Source organism: Balearica regulorum, chromosome 1 (assembly GCF_011004875.1).
Source record: "Balearica regulorum gibbericeps isolate bBalReg1 chromosome 1, bBalReg1.pri, whole genome shotgun sequence".
NCBI lineage: Eukaryota > Metazoa > Chordata > Aves > Gruiformes > Gruidae > Balearica > Balearica regulorum.
The window spans coordinates 119,331,050-119,345,796 of record NC_046184.1 but is presented as its reverse complement, the minus strand read 5'-3'; the positions used below and the strand labels follow the sequence as shown (position 1 = coordinate 119,345,796).

Genomic DNA, 14,747 nt, shown 5'->3' with positions numbered 1-14,747 from the left:
GCACTGCTAGTAGGACATCTCTTCAGGTGCCTACTGTGCCTCCATTTCCATGATTCTTCTGACCTGACTTTGGCCAGAAGACTCATCTTTCTGCTTTGGCCACAAGTAGAGATGGAATTTCCCACTTCAATTCACTCTGTCCAAGGAATAGCCTCATGACTTTCCATGAAACAAACTGAATTAAGTCACTACTAATTAACACATGGCAAATACCAGCACAGTCTGAATATTCACAGTGGCAGGGTTGTATTAGCATGGTTACACTACTAGGTAACTTTCTAGTTTAGGAATGGTCACTATGAAAATTATGCTGCATCCCCCAAAGAAAGCATCTCAAGTAGAATTAATGTACTTCAGCAAGTATGGCAAAACTTGCATTTCTTATGCAAAATTATTCATACTTGTGTGTATTACTGAAATAGACTAAAGAATTCATCCTCTAGGGTTATACATTTAAAAACCATAAGAGTATTAAATTCAGTGAATAAATCTAGCTGCATTCAGAGGCAGCACATCCTCATGCATCAGAAAAGTTAACAACTACAGCAGCACTGCAAACCAAAGGTTTGTACCAAAATATGAACAGTCATATCAATTCTCTTATGAAAATTCACAGGCATACTGATCTGAAGATATTTACTCTAGAATATCTGGTTAAAACCTCCTCTACTGCTCTGATTTCTATCCTTCATCTCCCACAGCAATGGTATTTTCAAGGTATTCTGTGTATATGGAGCTAATCGCAACATAAGTACAAAACTTTCATGTGTACTCTTAGCTCTTATGATAGAGGCCAGAGGGTGAAGAAAGCTCTTCAGCCCCCTCTGGAGAATACAAAAGAGCTACATATGGTCTGTTGTGCATCTACATGCCAGCGGTGGGGCTCATCTTCTCTGTGGCAGACTTCAGTGCATGTATCTCTGCTCTACCAGCTCTGCCTCATCTATCTCTGTGCAATGAGACAGAGCATCCCTAGAGAAAACAACTCTGAGTCTATAACTACAGCTACAGTCTCCCCATATGAGAGAAATATTTTTTTCTCCCTAGAGCCTCAGAGCTAAGACAGGAGAGAACTTGGTCAATAATAAAGAATGGGATTCTAAGTAGATAAACATCTTTTACAAAAGCATAAGTCACCAACAGCCAGAAATCAATAAATCCACCCAATAACCAGTTTTGCTAAAGATATTAACCTTTATTTAGTGTTTGGTTAATATTTCCATATTTCAATTTCAATCCACATTTAAAAATAGATTTACTGGCACCTCCCAAAACACTGGATTTTTCCTATCTATAAAATGGTAACTATATTGCTTTTTCCTCCCTTGTTTATTTTGAAATGCTTTTCCAAGTTGTCTTATTTCCTGAGCATTTCAGACTGTGCTACTTAGCCTTTATGAAAGCTTCTCTTTCCTCCCTAGGCTATACCTGTCAGGTTCAGTCTGCTATTGATAGAGTACTGGAATATGGATCCACACATTTTGTGTCTCAGGATCTCCCCTCAGGGAGAAAGAAAAGTTGTCAAAGAAAACAAATAAAACTTGGCTTTGGTCAATGAATAGAAAAACTTTCATGAGGTCAAGATTTTTTTTAAAAGTCTGAAATCAGTCTAAGTATTCTACAGCCATTCAATTGGTGACCACCAGGCATATATAGAATGAAGCCTGAAATTCTGCTAAACTTCTGATAGCCTTTCCTTCAGTTATATACATATTTTGATCTATAAGCACTTGCTGTCTTCCAAGTGAGAGCAATGGATTTGAAAGTGAAAATCATTTTCTCATTAACAAAGCATTTAAATTTATGAAAAAGCCATATAGAGTGCAATCATCCACCCGCAAAGCCTTTAGCCTTTTATTTCAATACATTCAGTGGACTTTTTTAACATTTTCAAGGTACTGGTATTATTAGCAGCTGGAGCTTCTTGCTTCTTTCATGATGCTACCACAGGCTGCAAAACAAAGCTTAGCTTTTTAATATCCTTCAGAGTACAAGAGGACTAAACATGAGGAAGAGTTACTAGGGTATCTTCAAGAAGCAATGGATGAAAGCCCTCCAAAAACTGATATAGCACATATTGTCCTCAGATGTAATAGATCAAATTAAAATAGATTAAAGAAAAATGATATTCATTTCTGCATTTTGTTTTTAATTAGAAACCCCTCAAGATGTTAACCATATTTTAAAAGATAAAAGTCTAAAAGCAGTCTAACTGTTTCCTATAACTTGTAGCCAGCTTGCTTTATTCAAAAGTTTTCATGTAAAATTCCCCAGCATTTTCTAAGGCAAGCCACTAGGACAGAAGCATGAATACACTTTCCACTAGGCATTGAAGAAAAAGGAGCCAAAATGAACATGAGTGCAAAACCATAATTATTATACAGTAAAACAGGATAAACAGTTTTGGTGCTATGTTGCATAGGAGGAAACAGTTTATGACTGCTTGGGGTTATATTAATTTTTAACTCACTGGTTTTACAGAACAAAGACACATCATTAAAAGTTTCTCCAAAATCAAAGTCATTCCCAATTTGTCAGAAGAGAAAGGAAAAGACTACTGCCATATGCCCAAAATCCTAGTAAGAAAAGGTCTACTTTCCTGTTAAATTCCCAGTGCTATACACAGCAGGTAGTTAATGCGGTATGAAAAACTGTACAAAATTAGTCCCCTAGGTGTACAAACTAAGGTCAAAAGTGAACATGCAACCCAGAGAACTTTTCAAGAAGAATGTTAAATTACTGCAGCAGCTTCTCTACTCATTCTTCTAGCTCCTCCTGCACCCCCAAGCCTAATTTTTGCCTTTAATCTTTCATTCTGTTCTTGTCTTGAAATAGCCTGACCTTTTCAGTTATGCTTCCAATTAGCACCCCAGTGTTAGGGACTGTAGCCAGGTGTTGACTACAGAATTTTTGGGGGCAGAGGGGCTGTTTGTTTTTTGATGAGCCACAGAAAGCCCAAGATCAGGGACATTAAACTGCCAGGAAGTTCTGACAAATAGACCCTTACAGTAATAACATTTTTCTGCTTCTTCATCTCAGTGCAGGGCTAACAAGGTACAACAGGCTGTATCCCAGTAAAGCAGTGGCTGCAGATTTTCAAGAGTATATTGTTTCTACATTAAAGAATGAAAGAGCATCCGAGGGTAGAATTAAGAGAATAGAAACAGTGGCAATTTTTTGGTAAAGTGAATAGCAGAAAGTCAGTGTAGACTTGACTCAGGATAAAAAAATAATTTAATTGAGAACAACGCACAAGCAATCCAGGAAGTCCCTCAAATGCGTCGATGACAGCTTTCTCCTCCAAGTGATAGAGGACCCCACGAGGAGAGGTGCCATGCTGGACCTTATTCTCACCAATAAGGAGGGCCTGGTAGGGAATGTCAAGCTCAAGGGCAGCCTTGGCTGCAATGACCACGAAATGGTGGAATTCAAGAGCCTCAGGACAGTGAGGAGGGCACACAGCAAGCTCACTACCATGGACTTCAGGAGAACAGACTTTGGCCTCTTCAGGGATCTACTTGGTAGAGTACCATGGGACAAAGCCCTGGAAGGAAGAGGGGCCCAAGCTGGCTAATATTCAAGGTTCACCTCCTCCAAGCTCAGGAGTGATGCACCCCAACAAAGAGGAAGTCAAGCAAAAACACCAAGAGGCCCCCATGGATGAACAAGGACCTCCTGGGCAAAGTCAAACAAAAAAAGGAAGCCTACAGAGGGTAGAAGCAAGGGCAGGTAGCGTGGGAGGAATACAAAGAAACTGTCCGAGCAGCCAGGGATCAGGTTAGGAAAGCCAAAGCCCTGATGATAGAAATTAGTCTGGCCAGGGATGTCAAGGACAACAAGAAAAGGTTCTATAGGTATGTTAATGATAAGAGGAGGATGAGGGAAATGTGGGTCCCCTCCAGAACAAAACGGGTGACCTGGCCACCCAGGATATGGAGAAGGCTGAGGTACTCAATGACTTCTTTGCCTCAGTCTTCACTGGCAAATCCTTGAGCCACACTGCCCAGGTCACAGAAGGCAGGGACTGGGAGAATGCAGAACCGCCCACTGTAGGAGAAGATCAGGTTTGAGACTATCTAAGGAACCTGAAGGTGCACAAGTCCATGGGACCTGATGAGATGCATCCGTGGGTCTTGAGGGAACTGGCAGATGAAGTGGCCGGGCCACTCGCCATCATATTTGAGAAGACCTGGCAGTCCGGCAAAGTTCCTGCAGACTGGAAGAGGGGAAACATAACCCCCTTTTTTAAGAAGGGGAAAAAAGGAAGACCCAGGGAACTACAGGCCGGTCAGTCTCACCTCCATGCCTGGCAAGATTATGGAGCAGACCCTCCTGGAGACTATGCTCAGGCACATGGAAAATAAGGAGGTGATTGGTGACAGCCACCATAGCTTCACCAAGGGCAAATCGTGCCTGACAAATCTGGGGGCCTTCTGTGATGGGGTTACAGCACTGGTAGACAAGGGAAGGGCAACTGACATCATCTACCTGGACTTGTGCAAGGCATTTGACACTATCCCGCACGACATCCTTGTCTCTAAATTGGAGAGACATGGATTCGATGGATGGACCACGCGGTGGATAAGCAATTGGCTGGATGGTCGCACTCAAAGAGTTGTGGTCAACGGCTCAATGTCCAAGTAGAGAACAGTGACAAGTGGTGTTCCTCAGGGGTCAGTAATGGGACTGGCACTGTTCAACATCTTTGTCGGCGACATGGACAGTGGGATCAAGCGCACCCTCAGCAAGTTTGCCAACGACACCAAGCTGTGTGGTGTGGTCGACATACTGGAGGGAAGGGATGCCATCCAGAGGGACCTTGACAGGCTGGAGAGGTGGGCCCATGCAAAATGCATGAAGTTCAACAAGGCCAAGTGCAAGGTCCTGCACGTGGGTCGGGGCAATCCCAAGCACGACTATAGGCTGGGCAAGGAATGGATTGAGAGCAGCCCTGAAGAGAAGGACTTGGGGGTATTGATTGATGAGAAGCTCAACATGAGCCGGCAGTGTGCGCTCGCAGCCCAGAAAGCCAACCGTGTCCTGGGCTGCATCAAAAGAGGCGTGACCAGCAGGTCCAGGGAGGTGATCCTGCCCCTCTACTCAGCTCTTGTGAGACCCCACCTGGAGTACTGCGTCCAGCTCCAGGGGCCCCAGTACAGGAGAGACATGGAGCTGTTGGAGCAAGTCCAGAGGAGGGCCACAAAGCTGATCAGAGGGCTGGAGCACCTCTCCTGTGAGGACAGGCTGAGAGAGTTAGGGTTGTTCAGCTTGGAGAAGACAAGGCTCCGGGGAGATCTAATTGTGGCCTTCCAGTACCTGAAGGGGCCTACAGGAAAGATGGTGAGGGACTGTTTATCACAGGGAGTGTAGTGACAGGACAAGGGGTAATGGGTTTAAGCTGAAGCAGGGTCAATTTAGATTAGATGTTAGGAAGAAATTCTTTACTGTGAGGGTGGTGAGGCACTGGAACAGGTTGCCCAGAGAAGTTGTGGATGCCCCATCCCTGGAAGTGTTCAAGGCCAGGTTGGATGGGGCTTTGGGCAACCTGGTCTAGTGGAGGGTGCCCCTGCCCATGGCAGGGGGGTTGGAACTAGATGATCTGTGAGGTCCCTTCCAACCCAAACCATTCTATGATTCTATGACATATGCAATGTTATTAGGATGTTCTGTACTCATTGACAAGAGGAACAGCAGTGAAGTCTGTATGTATCCTAAGCTTTTCTTAAGTCTCATTTTGCTACCAGGTCCATCCCTAGCAAAAGAGATTACATGTGTGACAGAAGGAAAATACATGTTGGTACAATACAGCACAAAAATTGCTGTGGGTCAGCCAGCTGCATGCCAAGCAAGCCTTTATTCTGCACTACCATCTGTTCTCCAAAGTTTTCTCTGTAAGAGATAAATTGAATCAAACTATTTCATAAGGACCTTATGTTTTTCATAGCCTTCTGCTTTAATTAAAGAGTTTAGCTGCTTTAGCCTTGAAGTGAAAAGAGAACTGAAAAATACATTTTACAAATTTATAGTTTATATCCTCTCCAATAATAAAAATGTTACTGTAAATATCTCATTAAGGACTTTCCATGTTTTCCAAGTAAGGAAAGCTTCCTAGTCAACAACAAAATGATCAGGAGATACAGCAATTTCCACCTGCTGTTTTTCAGGACTAAATATTTCCTGTAGAGTTCCTCAAATTAGGACAATTAGGGTTGACTTTATCCAGGAACAACATAGGAAACAAAGTTCTTACAGGCTGATCTTTACTTAGTGTTGGTTGATCTTTGAAGATACTGGGAGTTTTAGACTACTGAAGTAAGCCCCAGATGAGATTCATTAGACTATAGGCATAGGTACATCCCAAAGCATACTTAGTATATAACCATTACTGCTTGAAGGTTCATAGTATGTTTTGTTTCTTCTAGGTAGAATTTTGAGGAAATTACATTAGCATGCACACTTCCTACATATTAAAGAATGAATTGGAGAAGTCTGGATTAAAAACACAGGACAGAAGACCCTATCAAATGTGGGACCTACATATTTTACATAGCCTCCTTTTCCATGTACCTCCTGTCTAGTCATATTACAATCAATTCCTCTAGTTTTAAGAACCCAGAGTTTTCTGTGCTTTAACACCAGGTATAAATTTGCTATTACAAGAAACAGGAAGATAACATATTCAATTTAAAAAAAACAAACAGCAGGCATTGAGGGAAACAGCTTTTGCCAGTAAAGCTATACACTATGCATACCTGCCACTTGAAAATAATTATGTGATGAGGTGATATCTCAAGCCTACCAAAATCAATGGGAATTTTGCAATTGCCTTTCTTTCATGCTCTACCAAAGAGCACAAGCTGTATGTCAGAAATTCAGTGAAGATCCAAAATTTAAGTAGGGGCAAAACCCAAGCAGCTATAATCTAGAATGAATGGATACACTCTGTAGAATTTGGGATTTCCCTGTGATTAATTAGGTTAAATTCTTCTGTACTGGAGATTTCCATTTCAGTATGACAACCTCTTTCTAATGTCATGCATTGACTCCAAACTATAACACTTGGCATTTCACACATTTAGGTGTGAAAGACATTACTCTTAACCACAACAGAGTAAATAATTTGGTAATAAGGACAGAAGTTATTACCATACTTAAGATAAAGAGAGCAGAAATAATTATGCTACTGTGACAAAGATTTCTGTTTACTGAAGCTGCCAAGGGACACCTGGCCTCTAAATAGGACTGGAATTAACACCACTATTTTTTGGAATTGTGTCAAAAACATGAAAATGGACAGCTGGGAGAGACAAGGTGTACTGTTGGTGAGCCATGCACGAATTCTGCTGTTTCACTCGTTCTCTCCTATAAGTATTCTCAAAACTGGTCTGCAGTACAGCCAGATGGTAAATCTCAAACCAACTTGTGACATACAAGTTCAATCACATAAGTAACAGCTAGTCACCTAACGAACATCTGTAGTCAGAACTGAAGAATCCCAGAGAGAAGCTTGAATATAGTTATGAAAATTGCATTAGAAGCTACATAGTTTTCCTCACTGGTCTGTTTGTGCCTCCTTTACCAGTTCTTCCACATTTTTCTTCACTTTTTATAGACATGATACTGAATATTTATAAGATGTAAGCATCTTTCAAAGTCCACATTTAAGGTAATTGCTTCAAGTACAGAACATCTAGCCAATATTTTATCTGAATGATGGGTAAATCTGATACTGCGTCTGTTACTTCTGTCTCATGGTAAGAAATCACAGACCACATTTTCAGGGCACCTGACAGAAAGGAAAAATATTTATCAACATACACTTCAGTACAAAGCAGTTCACTCCTGGTTATGACCATACATTTCTACTACTGACTTTCTGGAGACTACCACTTTTCCCTGGCTGTTCTCACCTTAGGATCTCAGTTCTTGCTACTCTCGCCTATGTAGCACTTTCTCTGCATGCTCCTTTACACAACAGGAATTTTCTATAGCCAGTTTTCTCACTGTCTTGTGTTGCCAGGGCAGCATAATATTGCCAGAGCAAGAGTGCCAGAATCCATCTTTCAATACCAGCTATCAAAACTAAACAATCCCTGGCACTCTAACAATTTCTGTAGTTATCTTCATGGGTCAAGCAGTATTCTACTTGACTAGCTCTTGATTGTCCTTAATTTTATTAAGGCTCTCCTATAGCTATTTTAATAAATTAAAACTCCACAGGTAGGCTGATATGAACTGATGGGATTCAAAACTGCAATAGTTAAAAGTTGGCACAGTGACCAGCACTGGTTTTCTATGACTTTTGTAGTCACTGAAGGCACACGAGCATGCACATTGTCATCCTAGAAACCACAGTAATATTTGTCAGAAGTTAACAAGGCTGATGCACTGGTTGCTGCATTTCCCCAGGAAGGAGGGCATGCAGGTTTAGGTACTATTTATTCAGGGTAAACCAACAACTCCCATGAGACAGCATGGAGAGACATGCTGGTGGAAAGCCCTGGCCTTCCAGTTGAGCCACCACACAACCAGGCACAGAAAAGCAATGGGATCTGCAAGATTAACCTTGAAGCTGGGGCTTCTCAGGGTAGTTGAAAGAGTGTTGAAGTCCCTACTCCTGGGTTATTGTTTGACATGGACAATGAACACATTGCAAACAAATTTTATTTACATACCTTTGCAAAATGCATACTCCACCCAACGGGCAGAGTGCCTTTATCACAGGGCTGTTAGCAGAGTTAGGGCATTTGCCTCAATTTAAGAGGTGTGATTTGTTCACTTTTGTCTAGACAGAGCTTTTGGCTGGATATAAGTCCTCAGAACAGGCACTTCTGAGTGTACATAGCCAGACCTTCATCACCCAGCACTCTTTCAGGTTAAATAAGAGGCACCTGATGAAAATGGGCAGAGAGAATCACTGTCTGGGATATAAGAATTCACTTACAGTGCTGTTTTAGAATACTCTAACAGAAGAACTTTCACTGTGCCCCACTTTTGCCACTGATGGGCTGTAATTTATAAATCAGTACAGTGACAACCTGCTGGTTTTGTACTCAGATTCAATATAATGTTCTAAACAGAATATTTACATCAACAGCAAATGCAATCAACATAATTAGCACAAACAGTAGCTTGCTTAATATTTAGGTTATTAGCATATTTTAAATTAAAACATTAAGCAGATATTTCTCCAAAGACATTGTAGTCATAATTTTTTTTTTCTCAGGCAGGGATTAATGGAATCTTTGAAGTTAATTTTGAAAGCAGCTGCAAGAATGTATTTCCCAAATTCTGTTAATTACCATGCCTGCCATGAGAAGTAATCCCTCTTTCCTGCAGGAAATGGAGGATTTGATCTTGCAAGGCTTATTTACCAAGGTAACTCATATGTGGACAAGTAGTTGTCTTCAATTCAGAAAAATTACTTGCATGAGTAGAGTTAGAACCTCAATGTGGTACTATAGAATTTCTCTAAACTGCATATTAGGTTTTGTTTAGCAAAGGGCAGAGAGGGTAAAATCAACTACAGAATAAGCCTTCTAACACCACTTGCCAAAACATTACCTCAGCTCTCATTTGGATATGGGTGATACAGCCCATATCCTAATTACACTGGAAATTGATAAAGGGGAAACATCAAGGTGACCCAATAATATTTCAATTACATAAAAATTAAGCTAGATGGCATAAATGAAAAATAACTGAGGTTCTTAAGGTGGTGTCTTCCTTTTTTCTTCCTATTATTTCTTATCTCTTAGTAGCATCAGAGCTGGCACTACAGTTCCAGAAATGGCATTTTGGGGCAGGAAACCTGCCTTAAAAACTCCTACTTCCCAATCGAGCCTAATCCAGCCACACCTTCCCATCCCCAAGGCCTCCTTTGTTTGGATACAATTGTTTGCAAGGTCATACAGACAATAGGAGCACCAAAATTACTCAAGTTAAAAATAACCCTTCAGAGCTGTGTTGAAAACAATCATTGAAGCAATCTAGCTAAAAAATATGTAGTTTAATTGTTTCTGTTGATCATTTCAGTAATGTAGCTGATGTCTCTGGTCCACAAACAGTTGTACCAGGGCAACAGAACAGGCAACAGACAATACCATGAGGAGACACTGCAATTTTGTTATGGGAACTGAAAACCAGAGCACTTCAGTGCTTCATACCATAAAATATAGCATGTTGTATCTCTGATGTTGCATTACCTCCTAGCAATCTTTACTCAACAACAGAGCAAAACACGGAGCAATGCAGGAACATTCATGTAGCCTAAATTGTAAGCCTTGGCCATCTGTGCAGGCAATACAGACAGTTGATGGCAATGACCGTGGCATCTTATTAGGAGCAAATCAGAACCTTGGGGGTCTGGGAAAAGCATTTGCATTCAGACAGCATCTTGGGTATCCTTTAATATCAGCATCCCCAGATGGGAAGAGTGCTCTAAGCCAACTAACAGGTCTGGGTCCTTGCCTAGGCATAATATAACTGATTATAGACGGTGTTTTTGTAACAAATATTTACTTTATTTCATTCTTCCAAACCCTTCTGAAGTTTAGGGTAATTTAATTTGCTGAGCTACAAAGCTAGCTGTAATTGAGTTAGAGGCTGTCTTCAAGGGACAGCTTGGGTTATTAATGGCAAAAGTCTGCACTGACAAATTGCTTCATATCTGATCATATTGACTATCATTATTAAAACAGGCGGCTTCTTCCCAGACTGCAAGAACTCTGGGATTTTTTTCTGTTAGCATTTTTTTGTTTCCAGTTGTACAATTAAAAAAATTGTTCTCAGTTTCTTCCTATTTCCCTATATATTTCAGAGGTAAGCAGATGTTATTACAGTCTGTTAGACTGCACTGGAAACTGGCCAGCCAGGTTTTTAAAAGGTACTAATAATGGCAGTTTCAAGTTGCCATGCAAAGGAACTTTCTGCTTTCACCCTAGGGCAAAGCCTTCTGATTTTCAAGACAACAGCAAGGATGTTTATGCATCACTTACTCTATTCCTCGAACCCTGGGGCAGCCAGTCTGGTCACAGAGAACAACTCCCAGCAACCCCCCAGCCATCTGCAGTTATGACAGTAACTTCTTTAGGGCTGTTCCAGTAACAGGGGAATCACTGAACTGAGAGCGTGCTGCAGCCTTGGCAAGGCACCGTGCCCAGGGGCTGCACAGAGATGACGCAAACCTGTTATCTCTGGCTCTGTGCCATGAGGAGATTCATGAGAGGGGAACCCTGAATTGGCTGCTGAAGCTGCCTCAAAATGGAGCTTTGCCTGACAGAGGATTTGTCCCATGTTGTTCAAATCTATCAGAACTGACCCGCTGAGACTTTGGGGGAGTTGCTTTGTTTGAAGTGATGCAGTTCAGAGCAAAGCTGTCTTGGCACTATGAGTCTAAACAGCAGCCAAGCTACAAGAAACAACCCTGCCATACTCCAAAGGAGAGTGGACAGGGTGATGCACAAGGTCACCTTGATTGCCAGGAATCAGGGACAACAATCAAATACAACACATACAGCAAGCAGAAAAGCCAAGTCACTAGCTCTGTCCAAGAGCTGGCAAAAAAAATAAGGATTTCCACAAATCAGAAGCTCCCATGACCCTGCAGCTGCTCAGTGAAACTGATGCTGCTATCAGCTTCACTGTTAATAGCAGCAGATAAAGTAATGTTCACTGAGCAGCTGTAGGTACTTCCCAGGGTTCTCAGGCCCAGGACAGACCTACCAGGTTACCTGCCCTAAAAGTGCTCTACAGTTCCTGTAGTGCTCTAGCTGTGGAATGAGTCCAAAGGAAATGTGTGAGTCCAAAGGCAATTTCAGCAAGAGCTGCCCTGCATTGATTCAAACACTCTGCCTCCATAGACCTGTGTTTTCCAATTCAAGTTCAGTAAAAACATGTAAGATTCTTCACTCCAAGTAATCAGTCATTCCTTCTGTCTTCAGTTTCCCATTATGTATCAGGCTCCATTCTGCACTTTGTGCCTTGCATATGAAGCAAAAGAAAGTGTTACACAACTAGACATTTTTACCTTTTCACACATGAACATGACAAACCATAATGCAACACCATTAAAAGGACCCTAATGTGCTCCTCCAGAAAAGTCATGCATTCATTTTGTTAGTATTCTAGCATACCCATCCCCTAACTAGACAGAAAATAGGTTCCTCAGAAGTTTCATGCAGAAAGCAGATAACCTTCACTTAGATCCAGCTGTGTGCTGCCTGACACACTGCAGTCAAAAACATCTATTAAAGGCTTACATGGCACAACCATCAAAGATATTGCTAGAATTCAGATAATTTGCACCTTGGGGCTTTTTTTGCTATGTACAACATTAATGCTAGATCCTTTGCTACCAGTACTTCTGCATCTGCAGATCTCAGTTCCAAGATGGAAATGCATCAAGCTTTTAGTCCAAGCAAAGAATGCTAAACCACACTCAGAATAAAAGCCCTGTGAAACAGAGGGTCTCCTGTAATCTTGCTCAAGAGGTTCATTCAGCTTGGATGTTCATGCTGTCCAGTAGCTTGCAAAATATGCTGAAGGAAAGAAGTGATAGCTAGCCAAATCTAACTGACAAATTAAAATTGGCATGAAGTTGGCCTGCCTTAGGCATTTGGCTGCCCTGCTTAAACTGCAGCACATGTGTGCTGGCACATGCATTTTAAAGTGCGCCAAGCCATCAATGTGTTTGCTCTTTTCTGGTGGTGAGTGTGTATCTGTCAGATCTGAGTGGAGTAGTGATATGTATGAAGAAGCTATGAAGCCATATATCCTATCTTTCTACCATGCCATCTGCAGAAATCTGCCTGCCTAGCCATCCCCTCTTGCCTAATATGCTCTTCCTCTTTCCTATCAAGTTAACGCTTCTTATTCGTAGCGGTTTTATCTTTGTTCTCCCTTTACCTCACATTTTACTAATACATGTTTGGAATTCAAGAAACCAGATTTCAATATCATTCAGATTTCCGTCCTGAATACCACATACTACCTCTTAAGTTCAAAAAAGCATTCTTCAGAGTATTTCAACTAGTGTTAAAATTATGGGCTTAAAAGAGTCAATATCCAGGTTACTCAATATTTTAAAACAAAAATAATTTAATCCTAGGGATGTGAAAGAAAAGCATATTTTCTACAATAGAAAGACAGCAAGAATCCCATTACTTGAAACATTCAATCTATAGAATGAAAAGCCCTGAAATTCAAGTGAAAGACATGCTTATGATTTTTATGAGAATTATTTTCATGCCTCTGTACCTCTCCCCTACTGCCCCACCCAAACTTGGACTTCAGCATTTTCAGATGTGTTTTCATGTTTAGCTAGGCATTACACTCTGGTTCATCTCAGGCAAGCTTCTCCTTCACCAGATTATGTTGCATCTGTCTGATGGAGTCTGCACTCACCTTGTTTGGTCTTTTAAAGGGAAATCCACTGTGGTCATCCAAAGCCCAAATCCCTCATTGTCTAGAAGGGGGCACTCATCTGATCAACCCAGCCTCACCCTACTGCCTATTGAGGGCTTTGCTGAACACACAGCTTCTTAGTAGAGATGCAGAGGTACATTAGTATGTGGCACCCATCAGAGACGAATCAGTTGAATAAGTCTGGATGAGAAACACCAATTCACTAAAGACAAACTTTTTGTGGGAATGTTTTTATAGACATCATAGCATTTTTCCACAAATCACTGGTCTTCCTTCACATCCTAAGCATCACTAGGAAAAGGTCTAATATCACCAAAACGCTCAAGAAATCAAAGACATCCTCAGATCTATTCATTTTCACCCCATATGCTTAGTTACACACTTGGACCAATTTAGGAGTTATGATCTTGACAGCCTTTTCCTTGAAATGTATTTTCTCCTGCAATCAGAATGCTGCTAACTATTATTTCAATGCCTGGTAATCCCCCTAGTGTTAGATTCATAGAGAACAAAAGCCTCACCAAGACAGCCAGATGCCCAGACCAGTGGTACCTGCTGGGTAGCAAGGCTTATTTTGTAGGTCACAGAGGACACATGGAGATGCAAATCCAAGCATTAGCAAAGGTAGTGTCTGCTTTCTAGCACTCTGCCCAGTGATTTTGAAGCTGTGCAGATCCCTAGTTTCCTTGAAAGTTCTCTCCACCCCCTACAAAACTAAGGCACTTTCTGTGAAAAATTGCTTCTCATGTGCAATCCTACTAATTCATACAGGAGATGCTGACTTGACAGGACTGTTCCAGCTGTCTGATTCACTCCAGAAGAGCCTGATAACTCTTGCCAAGCTTAACAAGCTTTAGCATAACAGAACAACTCCATGTTTCCAGGGACAGCCCTAGTCAGTGCTATCCTGGGCATTTCGGAACGGTGCTCCATCATTCCCAGAAAAGGTGCACTAAAATCCCTACAAATACATCTACACCAGGATGTACAGCTAGCCAGCATGCCCCCCTTTTTCACTTTTAGGAGATCCATGTTGTGCTGTGATCCAACATGACTTTCCACAGCAATGCATACCCTTTCCAAGTTTAAACCATTATAACCTGAACATTTGGTTCAGGTTTCTCTGGTTTTACTATTGCAGCTTTCTGGTCCTGCTGGCACTGTCCAGCAGCTGACCACAGCACAGCTAGAGTCAAACCTGTCAGCCAAGGAACAGCAAATAAGGCTGGTGACAGAACAGCTCAGACCTTTCTGTCCAGCATTTGGACATTAAGACTGTTATAGACACTAAACATACACTTGCATATATTTGCTATAGTTAG

At 41.5% G+C, this 14,747-nt stretch overlaps 1 protein-coding gene across 1 annotated transcript in view; it reads right to left on the bottom strand.

Moving 5' to 3' along the window:
- The window catches only part of PCP4 (Purkinje cell protein 4), a 51,832-nt gene that overhangs the window by 30,497 nt on the left and 6,588 nt on the right, over positions 1-14,747 (bottom strand). The gene's annotated exons all lie outside the window — the stretch shown is intronic.